Here is a 14,164-nt window from a genome sequence, read left to right on the forward strand (position 1 = left end):
TACAAACCATCAGAAAAAGTTGCGATTGATGAAAGTATGATAGAATTCAAAGGTAGGAACTATCTGAAACAATACATGCCGAAAAAACCTACTAAACGAGGGTACAAGGTTTGGATGATATGTGCATGGTCAGGTTATTGCCTAGATTTTGATGTTTACACGGGAAGACAGGGTGCTAGCGTTGAAATTGACTTAGGTGGTAAAGTTGTAAGAAATTTTTGCGAAAATTTAAAACACAAAAATCATAAAGTCTATTTTGACAATTATTTCAACAGTTACTCTTAGCAAGTTAAATTACGAGAAGATAATATTTTCGCCTGTGGAACTGTGAACTCAAATAGAAAGTTCTTACCAACGCTAAAAGAAGACAAGCATTTGCAAAGAGGAGAACATGATTACCGGATAAGTGACAAAAAAATATCTTTTTTGAAATGGAATGATAAGAGATCAGTTTTCATGTTATCAAATTATCATGAACCTAAGGATGTCGGAGAAGTTACCCTCCGAGAGCGTGATGGTACCAGTATTGAAGTATCATGTCCGGAATCAGTGAAAGATTACAATGCGAACTTCGTTGATAAATTCGATCAACTGAAAGGAAGGTGGCACAGGATTTTCTTTCTTTTTCTTGATATTGTCAATGCTTTTTTAATTTATGAAGAACTACAGTCCTTTCACGCAGGGATCTAAGCCCTTTGACTTTGAAAGCATTCAGACGAAGCGTATACCAGGGTCTACTGGCCCCAGCATATGTCAGATACAAACGAAGGCCAATCAGTGAACAGCACCCGCAATTCTGCAGCTTCTTCTACAGGCCCTGCATTTATAAAACGTCACAAGCCAACAGTCCCTTCAGAAATTCGTCTTGAGTCCAGTTGCCATCAACCTGAAAGAAGCACATCAAGAAGATGCTGTTTATGCAGCACTAAAATGTTTCCAGTCCGTACTGTATGGCAGTGTAGTACATGCAAAGTGCCTCTTTGTCTACCTGTCTACGCAAGGGCAAAGCTTGTTTTTCAGATTTTCATGAAAAAAGAAATTTACTTTAGTTTCGTTCCGGAGAATTTCATTATATCATGTAATATATTACATTAATAAACAATATACATAAGTAACTCATAATTGTTTTGTTTCTATCAACAGTCACGGTGGTTAGTGCCACTAACCACCTCATACCTCGAAAACCTTCATACGTAGATTTTTTTCATACTTTCAGTGATATTTCAGCTGTAGATAATGCCCAAACAATAATCGAAACATTCAACATATTCTTAATCTAAAAGCGTGACTGAAAGAATTAAAGTTCAACCGAGAGCGGTGTTTTGTGCGATCATGGTACTGCTGTCGGGGTTGAATAATCCATTTTTCATTAACCCTGGGTATACGTCTGCTCCCAGTTCCAGCATGATTTTTTCGTTCTTGTAAAATGTAGGGTGTGCTTGACCAGTAACGTTGGAAGATCGTCGTGTCCGTGCAGACTTCCTTTATTTTTCTAAGTATTTGCTGGCTCCTTGCAGAACAACCGGGGGCGCTCATGTAGGGTTGAATGATGTTCCCCATTACACGAGCCGCATCGTTTTTTGCTTTTGCACCTTTGGGTGGAATGTGATCTGGCCAAGCAGTTGACACAGTACATATACTTAATTACTGCGTAAAACTTTTCGTTAATGTTCATTTTTGTGAATTTTGAACTTGCCACTAGTCGGTGATCTTTTTTCCATAAGCGACGTGTTTATTTCTGCGTCTTGCTGAGTAGCTGATAATACGCCGGGCCGAGCGATGGGTACTTCCTCGTTCCTCTCGAAATGAGGAAAGGGTCGCTTTAAAACGATGTAGGCGTCTTGCCAGAGTCCCTTAGTCGAAGAGTGGGCTGATGCTTCGGGTCACGCTGAGTGATCGCACGCTGAATGCGGGTCTGCTCTGTCGGCTGCAGATTGGTTTCGTGCCAGTGCGAGGAACCATTGCACTATAAGAAAATAATATCAATTATTTGGTAAGGTGACTATTTTGGTTATTGAGCGGGTAATTGTTCCCTGAGAGGTACGTACTACTGTGGTCAAATTGAAAGGAGAATTTTGTCCATTTCATCTCCTTCCAAGAAATCCCCTCCCACTGCAATACTCTTATGCCAACGAATTTTCCAGTCATCATCATCAAAACGGTGTCCTTGGAGTGGTAATGTGAAATTACTGAATAGCCAAAAGTTACACGAAGGTAAATCAGGCGAATGCGGGGGTTTGCGGCACAGTTGAAACGTGGTGAAATAATCACGAATAACCAATGCAGTATGAGATGGTACATTATCACACTTCTTTGTTCAGTAAAGTCAGACATAATAAAAAACGAATAATTCACTTTTAGAGCCTCACAAAACGACGCGTATCTCAAATACTAATGAATATTTTGACGTGAAATTTAGCATAGATGTCACTATCAGTACTACCAACTTACAGAAACAAAAAAATTTACCGATTTGAAAAACACCTTTCAATTTGATCAGAGTAGTACGTCACCTACTATTGTTTTATTGTAGTGTAGAGTATTTCCACTTATATCTTTTGTGGAGTTCTTTCAGATATTCTTCTTTCCATCGTTTGCAGAAGTGTTGATGGAGTATCTTTAGTCATTGCCATCTTTGTACTGTGCTTAAAAGTGCATCTTCTAAGTTGGATTCTGATGAGGTTAGTAAAGGGGTACCTAATAAAAAAGGTTCTAAATTCGTTGGGTCTTCACTTAATGGGCTTAAAGGGCGAGAATTCAGGCAACATTCGATTCGTGTTCTGAGACACCTTTTTTAAGTGGCTCTTTAAACTTTTCAATGATTTCATGAATACTCGCCGATTTTGATTAAAAGTTTAGACGCTCCAACGAAATTAGTAGCATTGCCCGAATAGAGATCGGCGGGACATCCGCGTCTGGAAAAGTAACGCGAATGCGGCCATGAATGCGTTGGTGATGAGATCACTTACTGGATCCAGTTGTATTGCTTTGGTTGCAAAACAAACAAATTCGCATACATAAGCTTCTGTGATCAAACACACTTTGCTGGTTTAATTTTTTATATCGTAGGGACCGGCGAAATCGATTGCTGCGAGTGGACGGGTTAAGGTGGTACGTTCCGCGGGTAGTGCCATAATCTCAATAGTTTTGCGCTTTTTGTGTAAAACGCAAGTTTTGCACTGCTGAATGGTAGACTTGATGAGGGTTTTAAGTTTTTTTATTGGGGCCACACGAGTCTTGGATACACGAGTATCGGAGTTGTCCAGGTATTTGTGTTTATAGAAACCCTGATGTATTGGGCTGCTGCGTAAGTTTTTTTAGATGCGTCAGAGAATCCGTGAAAATTGATGATCGCACTCATCCCAATCGGATTTATCAAGCCATATATGCTGCATTATTATTTTAGTTATAACTACAATGGGGCTGAGCCAACCAGCTGGGTCGAACAATTTTGCTATAATTGATAATACTTCTCTCTTAGTAGACGACTTTTTATGCTGAATAGGGGTGATGAGAAAAAAGAGTGGATCCTTTTTTTTGCATTCCATCTTTCTAGTGTTTTTGTGAATTTTTGTGTTGTGTGTTTTTTATGAATTCCGGTAAACTGAGTGAGTTGGTATCCAATAGGTGTTCTTGTGAGATTCCAGATAAAACTTTTGGGTCATTTGAGGTCCATTTGCATAGAACGAATCCTGCGGACTTCAAAGATGAAGTGAGTTCATCTCGTGTCATTATCGCTTTTGGTACGTCATGTGCTCCTGCAAGTACATCATCAAGATACCTTCCGTTTCGAAGTATCTCTGCTGCCAGTGGCTGGGTTCCTTTTACATCATCCGCTAATTTGGGGCACAGTCAAAACCAAACGTAACAGTTTATACTTCGAAATCTTCTATTGGGTGCTTAGGGGATTTCCTAAATAAGACTTTTTGAAACGGAGTGTGTTTGTTTTCAACGAGTAAATATCTGCGTTGAATACGATTCGAAACATTCGCCATTTTACTACTAGTATTACGAGGTCTGCTTGAAAAATGAGTCCAGTATGTAGCACATCATTGGTGCTGTTCCTGTTTGAGGTGTGGCAAGATGCGTAGAATACCACTCGGAGTTGAGTCGTTAAGCAATCAGGTTTGATGACTGCATCGTATGGATTAATTGTGTATTGAAATGATCGTATTAAATAAGTGAGTGGGTAAATTATCGGTTAAAGTTTAAGTTAAGTTAAGTTTTTTATTTTAAACTCCTTTCTGTCGGGGAACGAAGGGTGAGTTCGCAAATTTTTATTTGTGTTGCCGAGACGGTGTTGTTTTATTCAGTCAATTGTACATTTTTCTTGAACGTGGGTATGTCCAATTTTCTGTGAAAATTCTCTGAAATGAAGTTGGCTTCTGACGCGGAGTCTACTGGTGCTCGAGCTGTAAATAATTGCCCTTTGTATAGAACTTGAACTATAGTACCTAACAAAATCTATTTCCCACTTAAGTTTTGTTGGTCTTGGGTTTTATCAGTAGTGCAGTGTAAGAGGGTTGTGTAGGCCTGCGAATTTGTATTGGTATTATGGGTTTGGGAGGTACTACTGGTGTTTGGGTCAAGAGGAGGGTTCGAGGATCTTGATCCTTGCGGGGGGATTGGGAACGGAGTGAGGTATCTCTATGCAGAAGAAGTGATGTGTTTCTTTTTGCATATTCTGCAACAATATTTGCCCTTGAAATCTCTAAAACTGCAAGGCAATTGAAACAATAACCATTATTTTTATTGTGGCTATTCGGGTCTCAACATTCATCTGTAAAAGCTTTGGGCATTCTCGAGTGAGTTTCGAAAACATTAGCGTAAAAGGTACTAAATATCCCGTCTTTTCCTTTTCTTTAGGATCCACTTTCGGATTGGGTCACTGGAATGAGATCAGTTAGATTTCCTACTGCTTCCAAAGACTTAAATATATCGACGGGTGAGAAACGCCTCGAAAGTTTTCTAGGATGGTGTTTCCGCGTTATCTTCTAGGGTGTCCTCAAATTGAGGAAGTAGGGTTTTGGGTAGTTTCAATCCACATAAGAAGATTAAGATGGGATCCCAGGTACTAGTGCCTATGTATACGTCGTGCAGATTTGAGACAATTGTTGACGGTCCTCTGAATGTGTTTAATCTAATATAATTGGTGAACTATTTTAAATTTTTCTTTGACTTTTACGAAGTTAATAAGTAGTCTCATCGGGTTTTTGTGGGGTTCTACGAAAGGCATCGTACGACTTGTTTGCCTTGTCGTATATTGCGTTAAGTTCAACTCTTTTTATTCTAAAGTATAAATAGACTCATCTTCGGGTTAGGTGCCTTAATGTTCCTCAATATATTAGAATAAATCGGAAATACAAAACTTAAATTCTTCCCTTCATTCTTTTTTATACCGGGCAGTATTAATTAATTAAAATAAAATGAAACACATAACAGATTTGAAACATTTTTCTTTATTTAAATTTGAATTTTATTAAACGAATCCCCATATGCTGGCGTATTCCCACACAACTTTTTTTGTGCTTAATTCCCTTCGGTCTTATGGGGCCTGTAGGGTAATCTCTTTTCAAATTTTTTATTTTTTGCTTTTGCATTTTCTGTTCCCTTATACCCTTAAAATTAATGTAGAAAACCACTTTACCGTTGGACTGTTTCGAAAAAGGACCAAAAATAATAACACCGCTCGACGTTCGGAGCGCTTGGAGTGCACGCCTCAAACTTTAAACGCGTTTTTCTCAAAACACACTTTTTTGAACTAGCGAACATGATTCCGGTCGAACTACTCAACCGATTTGCTTAATTTGTCTGGCTATCTTTGTAATTTACTGACAATGTTATGACAAAATTTATGTAGTTAATTCCTTTTTTTTAATTATCAACAGTTTTTATGATTCTAGTAGGGACCATAACCATTCACGTACTTTTTAAGAATAAATTGGGTTTTTGTGTTTCAGATGATCCAAACATGAGAAATCGTGTCCGCCAGTGAAAAAACGCATCTCATTCACCCAGGCATTTCTCTGACAGATGTTATCAAAAAATTCCGAAAAAATTTGTTTATACAAGTTAACTCGAAAAGCAAACCACCAAAATACCAAGTCAGCATTGTCTGCCTAACATCCGTTTCAGGCAATGCTGAACATTAACACCACCCCAGTCCATGACCAACGGCCCGAGTTATGATCCAACGACAAGCAACAACAAACGATACTCAAAAGCTACCGTAGCCGTGGGATCCGCTGGCGCAGCACAAATATAGCGCAAACAAGCTACGACTTACACTACACGCAAGTCGGCGTAATCGTGGGATTCGCTGACGCTGCATCTGACAAAACATAGCAACGACAGCGACGACGACAGCGGCTGTGAAGCTTAGGCTTAGACTTAACCCATTAAACGCGAAAGCTAAATAGCAAAGATAGAGGAACCAAACTTTTTGTGGATACTACAAGGGTTGATATGTACACAAAACTACAAACAAAAGTTTCGACCCCTATCCGGGGGGGTCTGCACGACCCGTGACATATATGTAACGCTCGCAGGTTTCTGTTACGTAATACAATGTTTGATACTAACATGTAAATAAACACTTACATTGGGTTTAATTCATCAATTTTATTATTTTAATTATAAAGTTTACAAAAAGAAAACGAAACAAGTACAAACGTATGGAAATTCCTCAATTTTTGGTTGAGAAAGAAAACTCAAACTGGCCTAAAGTGAAAGTTGTAGAAACAATCCACACACAAACCTACGTCACACTTTACACATTTGGTGTTTATTGATCGCTGGCAGTTGTTTCCAGCACAGCGTCTCCTGGTAGGATTTCTAATTGGCCAATTAGGTCATATCTAGCATCAAGCTCAATTTGCGAATCCGGACGTCTAAATCCCCATGGTCCTCGGACTTGTCCATAAGTCCGACAAAAGCGATTAGCAATGGTTCTTCTAAACTGTAGCCGGTTTAGCCCGTGCCCGCCTTTTCTATGTAAGAGCCAAGCATTTTGAATGGAGACATCAACCAACCAGGTAAAAATTGAGAACCACCACTTCTTCCCTCCAGCTCCAATCCTGTAAGTGTTAACGTTTTGGTCTAAACGGTCTGTTCCGCCCATATTCTTATTATACATTACGATAGCATTGGGGACTTGAACCTGAATTCGAGCATGTTCTGCCTTAGAGTATCTTCCAGCTGTCCCTACCGGTTTCTTCTCAAATAAAGTTGATGCAACGGAAACTACTGCATTGTCTACCCATTTCGTGACTGTAATATCACATTCAGAAATCCGGGAACTAGCCATATAACCACGTTCCTTTTTTTTTTTCAAATTATCCTTCAGTGGCAAAGGGCAAGAGATTGGAATTGAATTTTGCCGAATTGTTCCAGTTCCTACATATCCCATTTTTTTTAATCCAACCAAAATAGGTATTGAAGTGAAGAGATTATCGAAAAAGAATTGAAATGGAAGTGGCTTCCACGTTTCATCGAATTCATCGATGATTGAAAACAACGGAGCAGCGTTCTTTCCATAGTTTGCAGCGTACTCTTCGTTCGTCCTAGGGTTTTTTCCCTGATACATCTCGAAGTTTAGAAGATAACCGGAAGGCGTATTTAGACACCACATTTTATAACCAAATCTCAACTGTTTGCCTCTAATAAATTGTTTACAACCGTGCCTGCCGTAGTATTCCACCATTGATTCATCGTAGGACAAATTGCGCTCTGGATGAAAATTTTTAGCAAAATTCGCTTTCAAAGCATCAGTTAGGGGTCTCAATTTCCATATTTTATCCGATAAATCTGTCTTTCCGTGGTAAATAAAGTGTAGATTTCCAAAAATAGTTCGAAAACGATCACGCCTCATCGAGTCAATAATAATCACAAGATTTTGAATATCTTTGTCAACGCTCCAATATGCTTCTTTGTTTGGAGAATAGGTATATCCACTTATTATCAGAATTCGTAAAAATCCTTTCATTTCTCCAACTGTAATATTCGGGTTCCCATTATTATTTAAGAGCGAATATCTGTTTGACTCGTCACACAGCATTTGCAATAATTCATCATCAAAAAACTTTTAGAATTGCTCATATGGCTCTAGGTTGCTGCAGTCACTGTAATTACCCTCAGGGAAAATTGGAGATCTAGGTTCGATATTATCATCGACCCACGTAAAGGATGGTTTGGCTCTCTTAGCCTTACTATGTGACTGACCTGCAGTTATCTTACGACGACGAGAATTGGTTTGTTCCCTAGGCTTTTGAGTTGAACGCGATGTACTCGGCTTTTCGGATGCTTGCACAGAAGCAAATGATTCCTCCAAAAGGTTTACTTCTAACTCTGAGATAGAATGATTTAAGCAGTCTAAAATTTCAGCGTCCATATCAAAGGGTTCTCTTCAAAGTCGGTATTTTTTCTTGTAACAATTTCACAATCCTCAACAATCTGTGTATGTGACAATTTTTCCAAAATACCGCCGTCTTCATCTGCCTCTATATATAGCTTCCACTTCTTCTTCTTCATTATTTGTCAATTCGTCCAAAACTGCGCAAACTTCTTCAACAGTTAGTTTTGCCCTAATAAGGGAAGAACACGCACATAAATATATATATTATATATTGTTATACAATTCATATGGTGAACCCGCGAACGTGACATATATGTCACAGCTACACAAGACGAAAAAAAAACCTACAAATACAGTCATTTTCATTTTTTTTATTAGCATAAAATTTCAAACACTATCAAAATATACAAAAAACTCTTTTCACATAAATCGGTGACACTTTATTAAAAATCGCACTTACCGACAACGTGTTCCCATTTCGACAGTTTTTTTAGGTGTATGAAATCGGCTTCGTGTTCACTGCGCTACTAATTTTGCTACACTAAACGGAAAGGGCAAAATATAGCGCATACTTATTCTTTGATTTGTTCACTTCAATTCTAATTTATAATTTGGAACATTTAAAATTGCATTTCGAAAAAGTCGTAGATTTATGTGAGAGATACATATATGTAACACTAGCGTTTAATGAGTTAAGAGTAAGAATGTTTTAGACTTGAGTTCTGATCGAGCCTGAATAAAGCGCATTAGTGCCTAAAAATAATTGGCGCCCAACCGGGTAAGGAAGATACGAAGGATTCTCCAGAAAGTAAAAATCACCTAGGTATTTTGCGGTGGAGTGTCTTTAATGACTTCAAGGGACCCAAGGACTCACAGAGAATCGCTACAATCTTTAAAAACGTATCCTACAAGGACTCCAAGGATCCGAGGATTCATCAGAAAGCAGTTTATAATAAAAAACATGTTTCGAGTATTTTAAGTAGAGTGCTTATTAAAATAAAAACATTATAATTTCTTTTGAATTAAAACTAAGTTTTCAAAATAGACGGAAAGGAATTTATTTTAAAAAATAAGGAGCTAATCATAAAATTTTGTGAAACAAATTTTCCAGAGTTTACTAAAAAAGAAACGGTGTAGTCTTTTCTCAAAAGCATTGTGTTTAGAAACAGAATTTGTGAAGAAAATTGTAATAAATAACTGAAATTGTCTAGCCATGTCAACAAAAGAGTGTGATTGATTGATTCGACTATAGGAACGATTACAAGTCTATTCAATTTTAATTTCCAAGTCTATGAGTGACTCAGAATTAGAAAACCTCTTAGAAAGAATTATTAAACTACAGGTGACCAGTAAAATGAATTCAAATCAGATAACCGCAGTGATTCAAGCAGCCGACTATAAATATAGGTATAAATCTTTTAAGCCTTAGTAATTTATTACTCCTTTAGAATTGCAGTCTAATGTCATTATTGACTTTAAAGCCGAAACTTAAATATTAGTTAAATTTCTAGTTATTAATGATTAAAAAGAATAAATTCTTATAAATAGATTTACAGTCTATCGCCTAACCTTCAGCCATTTAATCGCGTCTTATGGAGTCAGTAGGGTAATATTTTTAAAAAATTTTAATTTTTTTTTGCATTTTTTGTTCCTTTATACCCTTATAATTAATATAGAAACGCACTTTACCATTGGAAGGTTTTGAAAACGACAAAAAATAATAATACCGTTCGACATTCTGAGCGTTTGAAGTGCACACCTCAAACTCGAACTACTCAACCGATTTGCTTAATTTTTTTTTAATGTTCACAAAACGCCTGGATATCGTTCCTATATTTTTTATAATTTATTGACAATGTTATGATAAAATTTATGTAAAAAACCATGGGGAAAAGTAAAAAAATAAAAACGTTAATTACTTTTTTATTTATCAACATTTTCATGATTCTTTTTTTGTTTTTGTTTTTCAGATGCTCCAAACATGAGAAATCGTGTCCGCCAGTGAAAAAACGCATCCCATTCACCCAGCCATTTCTCCGACAGATGTCATTAAAAAATTCCGAAAAAAAATGTTTATCACTTCCCGATATACCTCATGATATGTGAAAAAAGTTCTTTTGTAGAAGAAAAATTTCTATGAAAAAGAATATCAAAAACAGGCCAGATTACCCTACTGACCCCTTATAGGATTAATTAGCAAGGATTTAATTTTTTTTAGTTTATTTGTATATTTTTTAGCGTTAATATTCATTATATGAGAGGTGAAATTCCGATGAACGAAAAATTCTTTAATGGGTCTTTTGAATTTTTTCGTTAATACCATGTTCAGACCGAAAATTTAAAAGATTAGATTACATTTAAGCATTTCATAACCCAACAGTGTTCTTACTGCCGTTGAAAAGATTAAAAACAGCTGTTTTTGCCATTCAAGAATTACATTGCTCAATATTTATGAAAAGAAAACATTGTCATACGAGTATAGTATTTTGTAATAAAATAATGAACACATTTTTTCATTTGGGAAGTCGATTTTCAGCAGAAATTAGATTCATTGCTCTAATAAAAATTTGTTTGTTTACATTTTGTTTATATTTTTTCCTAAATCAGCTGTGATAATGTAATAGATTTCCAATGCTGCCAAGTAGATGCCGTAAAATCAGAGTCGCACAGAGAGATTTAGCGTGGATCAGTTTCAAATCACTCCGATGAAGTGATTTTGAACTGCCATTTTTGTATGGCGAAATCTTGTTAAATTTTTAAGATTAGTGGGATAATCCATTCAACAGCCGAAATCGTGTGATTAAGTGTCGGTCTGAACATGGTATAAGAGTCTGTCTTTGCTTGCTCACACTGCACTAGCAGTCAATGTTAGTTTGTTCTTACCCAGCAAAACTTGCGTGACCGAAACTCCAATACATTTACACAATTTTTACTTGTCACTAACACTTATTCAGGAATCTTTGAAATGAGTAAGAAGTCAATCTATTGTGTCTTTTGTTTGTTTAATATTATAAGCTCTTCACTCAACAGATGTTAAGCAAAAATAAAACAGAAGAAGACAAACAAATTTTTTTGCTATCACCGCTTATTGAAAACGATGGATGTGAAAGCGTACAGCATGATACCGTGAATTTGACGTTTGCTTGTTCATTGTGACAAATTGAATTCGAAGAAAAAAAGAATTCGGTTACAAACGCGTCGATAGTTGAGAATTGTGCAGATTTGTGTTTGTGCATATTTATTATATTTAAAATAAATATTTAAACCTACGGATATTATAATTGTGTTTCTTTAACCTTTTGTGAATATTTTGTGTCTTCAAGATAATATTTGGAAAAAGGGTGAGTAAAACAAATACTAATTCAATATGAAAAAATATACATTTAGTGCATATATGTATGAGCCGGGAAAAAAAGGCTTTTAATCTTAGTGCATCTAAATTTATGAAAATTTGTGAAAAAGATGTAAATTATTGTAGCCCGGTCGTATTTTATTATATTATGTTAAGTTATTTAAAATGAATTTTGATGCTGCCAAATTTTTATTTCTTAATCAGATGGATTCACCAGCACTTTTTGATGACACCTATTTGGAGGAATGCCCGACAACTTCTTCGACTCCCGGAAAAGGTACATGTAAAATCGTCATTTTAGTTTTCAATTCATTTTTACGCATTTGTTATTGGCTGTGGAAGGATATGGTAATCCAATATAGGCTATGTTCGTATGCATCATGACTTGCAGCATAAGCAACAGTAGCAACACTGCAAGTTTGACGTTTGATACTTCTTATACAATTTTTGACAATTTGCAGATACATTTGTTTGCATTTTTGAACGCGTATAATACTAAAATGAAAATTTTGCTGAATCTAACACTAGACGAAATTTGTGAACAAAGAAATGATAGATTTTCTTTAAATTTAAGAAAAAGAAGGGTATTGAAGTCAAAAAAAAAATTTGTAGGTACAAATGTTTGTCTTTTAAAAGACAAAGTATTTATAGAACAAACTTTCGAGATTTTTAAGAAACAATTTAAAATTTTAAATTATATTGAAGCTTCGAGCATTAAAGCCACATCTAATGTAATACCCGCTTGTGCTATCTTACACAATTTTATCATAAGTAAGGGAGGTTATTCTGAACATATTAACGATGCAATAACACATGCCGATATGGAAACCAACAATGAAATCGAAGGAATTCAAGATGCACCCGTTGATTCAGATGATATCAATGGAATCGATAGAAGAAACTATTTTACCACCATGTTTTCATCATAAAAAATTTACTTTACCTCACCTTCCTTTATTTGAATAATTTTTTTATCACTTTTTCTGATGAAATTCATTTTAATTTTTATTGTTTTCATTTACATTTTTAACTTCGGTCACAACTTTCTTCCACAATACATTTTTTTTCCTTCTACCCGATTTAAACTCGTCCTTCATATTCTACCGTACTCTCAGCTTTAACTGTGTCTCCGCATTACTGAGATTTTCACTAAAAATTTAAAAATAATAATTTATACAATTATTATTAACATAATTTAACTAAATTTCAATACAAAAATTGAAATAAAACAGTTTTGCACTTACTTTTCGTCAGACATCGTAGCTAAATGCAGTAAACAATTTTTTGATACAAATTATGAGTGACAGCTGATAGAAGTGTTGTCTTTTTGAACGCTTGATTATTGCAGTGCTGCAATATTGGCATTTCTGAACGTTCTGTTTTTTATGCAATCGTCAACGAACATAGCCATATTGTTAAAATGCATAGAAGTATACTAATATATTATTTTTTGTATTTATATAAGAATTTATAGAAATAATTTTTATATTATTAAAAAAAAATGTCAAAAGATGAAGGAAATGAATTTAATGTAAATTTAAATAAAATTATTTTACTATTAAAATTAATAAAAAAAAATATATTTTATAAAAAAAAAATCTTTATATTTTTGAGTTTCGAACCTTAGGTTGAAGGAATGACAAGCGAGTGGTTTACCCACTAGGCTATTGCAGAATGCACCGTCACGCTTTCCTGAGAGCAGTTTTGTTGAATTATCCCAAATTTAATGAAAGTGTGAGAAAGAAGGATATAGTTTTATTACAGCAGAAAATATGTGAGCGAGAAGGTGATACAAGATCACATGTATACAAAAATTTTGGGAGCTTTTTTGATTCGCCCTTAAGAACGTGATAGGAAAAAGTGACAATTAAACCGGCACTCGTTACCGGCATGTCACTAGGTAACGTGACCATGGATAATATGATAGGAGACTCTCGCATTGGCTCTCATTTTTCCCTCAAACGCGTTCCCTGATTATTTGACGGCCAAGGAGATCAGGGAATTTTTGACAGTTGATTTCAGAAAAGGCGAGATGCCAGAAGTAAAGCGCTATAATTACTTGACGATATTAGTGTAAAATGAAATTTCATTGAACTGTGCGAACATATTTTGGCAAAATAAATGTTTATGTAAATTTATTAATGATTTTGCATTTTAGCTTTTATATATGTATGCATTTTCAAAGTGTTTTATTTAGTGTTTTGTATAATTTATTACATACTCTATATAATGTTTTTCAGCAGTGTCATCATTGACAAATGTTATAAAAAATGCGAGTTTTGACAGCTCTCTCTCGAATCAAAGAGTCTCGTATCATATTATCCATGACGTGACCGTCACTGTTCTAACTGGGTAGTTGAGCGGGTAATGCAATTAAACATATGTACATACATATGTATGTACGTGTAGGTACGAGAGGTACCAAAAGCAATGCTCTCAAAATTTCGCAAATACTTTGT

General features: G+C 35.6%; 1 protein-coding gene across 1 annotated transcript in view; it reads right to left on the minus strand.

Moving 5' to 3' along the window:
- The window catches only part of LOC126765675 (uncharacterized), a 784,771-nt gene that overhangs the window by 766,410 nt on the left and 4,197 nt on the right, over positions 1 to 14,164 (minus strand). The gene's annotated exons all lie outside the window — the stretch shown is intronic.

The sequence above is a fragment of the Bactrocera neohumeralis genome, unplaced genomic scaffold, assembly GCF_024586455.1.
Source record: "Bactrocera neohumeralis isolate Rockhampton unplaced genomic scaffold, APGP_CSIRO_Bneo_wtdbg2-racon-allhic-juicebox.fasta_v2 cluster11, whole genome shotgun sequence".
Classification (NCBI taxonomy): domain Eukaryota; kingdom Metazoa; phylum Arthropoda; class Insecta; order Diptera; family Tephritidae; genus Bactrocera; species Bactrocera neohumeralis.